Raw genomic sequence first — 3,416 nt, 5'->3', positions numbered from 1 at the left:
CGACGCCCTCGCGACGCACATGGCCCCCGAGCAGAGCCCTCCTGTTTGCAGCCTCGGCAGCCCTCGCGGCCGCAGCGCCCTTTGTTGAGACGTAGATTTTGATGGAACGGGCACGGGCTCCTGAAATCGGGAGCTGCCTGGGTCAAGTGGCTCCCCTCCTCTCCCGGAGAAAGGGCTTTTAGGGGGTTTCAGCGGCCAGAGAACGCCCCCATTTTATAGGAACGGGTGCTGCGGGGTGCAGGGGTCCCGCCGAGGCGGGTGTTAGCTGGGAGAGAGCCGGCACAAAAATGTTATTAACTTAAGTTGGAGGAACACTTGTATGAAATTGAATGGCTCGTAAGATGGCGGTTCCCAGTCGTTTCCAAGGTCTCCTGCAATTGTATTTAAAATGGTAAAGTTTTGAAGGTGGTCTTTGTTGGGCGTCCTGGGTAAGTTGTCCAGAGATCACTTGGGAGGTGATTTCTGGGAAGTGGGCGCTGCGAATTTGGAGCATTTTGTAGGAGTGACGATGGTGACTGGACGTTAGTCTTGCATGAGATTCCTTTCTCTCTTTGCTCCCCCCTTTTTCTTCCTCTCAGAAAACTACCATTGTTTTCCCAGCCTCTGCTTTGGTGTGCAATTAGAATCATGACTTAAATTCACCGCGTCTTTTAGGTTTGGCTGCGTGTTGACATAGGTCATGTGGCAAAAGGATGCTTTGGGAGAGGAGCGTACCGAAAAGTTCGTGGCAATGTGTTTACGCAGCCTTTGGGGCTTGACAGCGTTACTGCACTATCTTTCCCCCAGAGATTTACACTTGATAATTGAGAATCACCAAGTAGAGAGGCTTTGATCATTCCCAATTGCAGTAAAAAGGATTTGGTGGGCTTAGTGGTCCTAGTTCAGTATTTGGAAGAGTGGACTGTATTAACCCCTCCTCTCAAAGTCGCCAAAATTGCAAGTGTATTTCTCGAAATCCAAGCTAGAGGTTGTTGGTACTTAGAATGTTATGGGCAGCGAAGACAGCACCAAAGTTCTGGAAACATGATGACTTGATGCTTAGGGTGCCAAGTGCTGACCCATACATAGGCCAAGTTTGAGAGTATATATTAGAAATTTGAGTTGTATTTCAAAGTGGAGGCATCAGACATCTCTTTAAGATGTTGACTTTATGAGCAAAATGAAGCCTTTAAAAAAAACAAATGAGTTCATTCTCATGCCCCTGCCCCAAAGTTCAGTGAAACTTATTTGAAAACAACCTACCTGTGCAAATTGTATTCCTAGTAACAGCATCTTTAAATCGGTGTGCCAGTATGGATGTGTGTATGTATACACACCCTACCACCACTCCTTCACATAAGAAAATCGAGTAGTTAACTACATTGGATAACTATAAGTCCCAAACAGGCAAACATTTTCTTAGGAGTCAGGTTAACCCCAACTTAGCTTATTACTGGCATTGGTTGTGTTGAGCTGTAAATGCAAACTGGGGTTATGGAGTTCATTTGCATTTCTTAGATGGCAAATACTCAAGCTGATTGTTCATTAAAGAACTTGCTTCTGTTTTCCTTCATTTTGACATTACTTAGGTTAGGCCTCCCACTAAACTGACAGCCCCAACTGGGTGTGTTGTAGTGGCAAGTGTTAAATATTGAATATTTTTACCTTTGCCTGTTTTGTGTAGTTTACTTGCTTAACTGGCGTTTTTTTTGGTGTGTGGTGGAATCCAGAAGGTTTTCATCTCTAAGGTCCAAGAGGTGGTTCTTCAAGCCAAATCAGACGAGTCAAGAAATGTTTTGGATGTCTTCATTAGGTTGCTGGGACTTTTAAAATGTTTCAAACAGGATAAGAAGTGATTTCTATATAAGTAACAATGTGATACATATTAGCATTATAAATGGTGATGGGATTGTGGCCAGATTCTTCTGAACTGTGGGGGAGGAATTGTGTGAATTAAGACTTAAGATGAATTTGAAAGGGTTTTAGTCAAGTATGTGTGACTTAAACATTCAAAAGCCAGCAAAATAGATAACCCTCTCCCCAGGGTTCTGTGTGTCTTGTGTTTGGGTGCTATTTTTACTGTAAGGCAGAGGAGAAATAAGGTAGCTAGTTTATTGGCGTTCCTTAAACTTCATGATGGATGACGTTAGTGTGATAGGCTTTCAGTCAGACACTTCAGTCAGATCATCTTGCTAACTATCTTTCTAGGAAAACAGAGATTTCACAAAGAGAGTTTCCTTTAAGAACCAGGGAGACTGGCCGTTTTAAAGCCATATACAATTGAGTTTAAATAATACTGGGTATCTTTAGGACTTTACCTACAACTCCATTTCAGCCCCACTTAGATTTATAGCCACAGAGTTTTGACAGTATCCTTCTGAAAAAGTAATCCCAAGATAATTGAGGAGTCACACAAGTTTTCTAGTTGAGGTCTCTGGTTGCCACCGTGGGCACTTTTATAAGAGAAGTGCCCCCTGCTCCTCCGACCCCTCTTCTTTCAAGTATTCCTTAACTTGAACCATTGAGTTGTGTTCATTGGTATCCCCTTCTTCTTCATTAACATTCCCTAAAAATTAACCTTAGGCGGATCTTTCAAGGTTTCCAAGGTCCTTGATTTCTCTTCTAGGCAGCTTTCACAATGCTTTTCAGACAGTTCTAGAAACAGTCATAACGTCAACTTCTGAAATGAAGTGATAACTGCTTTTTCCAGGAACACTAGCAAAAGTAATTGACACCCCAGCCTGTCCACCCGTGTACTGTTCCTGGCAGTTCCTCATGAAGCGTTTTCTGTAATATATGATCCGTTGGGTGTATCATTTCATCCTGTGAGAGTTTGTATGGACACCTTGCTGAGAAAGGGACATTTGTTTTCCCCTCCTATCGCAACTCCGCGTTGACTAGGTGTTGGTTTAGCATTGGGAATGGGCTGGTCACATGATTCTTTACTTATTCTCACTAGCGTACAGATGAAAGTAGGGTTTGCCTTATCTCCAGTTTTAGTTCAAGGAAAGCACAGGGGCTTGCCCCTCCCCCTCTTGTAAAACAGACTCTAGTTCTCAACCCTTCCAAAACTTTGTATCGTTCATCGAGTCCACTGGAGAAAGTCCTATTAGAAAAGGGAGGGTTGAAGAGGTTCGGGTCAAGAGACATCACTGCCATTTGAGCCCTGCCGGTTTCGGCTAAGTGCACAGTGGTGGCAGTTCCCGCAAGATCCCTCCTTGAAATGTTTCGACCTAGCGATTGCTAACCGGAGAGACCCCAGGAGGGGTCAATATCTGAAACAGGCTCCCGGCACCAAGTCACCGTGGAAAGAGGCCCCCGGGAGTGTCCGGAATGGCCGGGCAGTGTCGTTTGCATTCTGCTTTTCCAGTCTCCGCCGAAGGCTCCGTGGCTTCCCCAAGCTGCCCGCCCGGCCGCCTGGGTCGGAGCCCGGGATC

This window comes from Echinops telfairi, unplaced genomic scaffold, assembly GCF_000313985.2.
Source record: "Echinops telfairi isolate 266 unplaced genomic scaffold, ASM31398v2 ScPeMD7_7461;HRSCAF=8499, whole genome shotgun sequence".
NCBI lineage: Eukaryota > Metazoa > Chordata > Mammalia > Afrosoricida > Tenrecidae > Echinops > Echinops telfairi.
Note: the sequence above shows the minus strand (reverse complement) of the source record.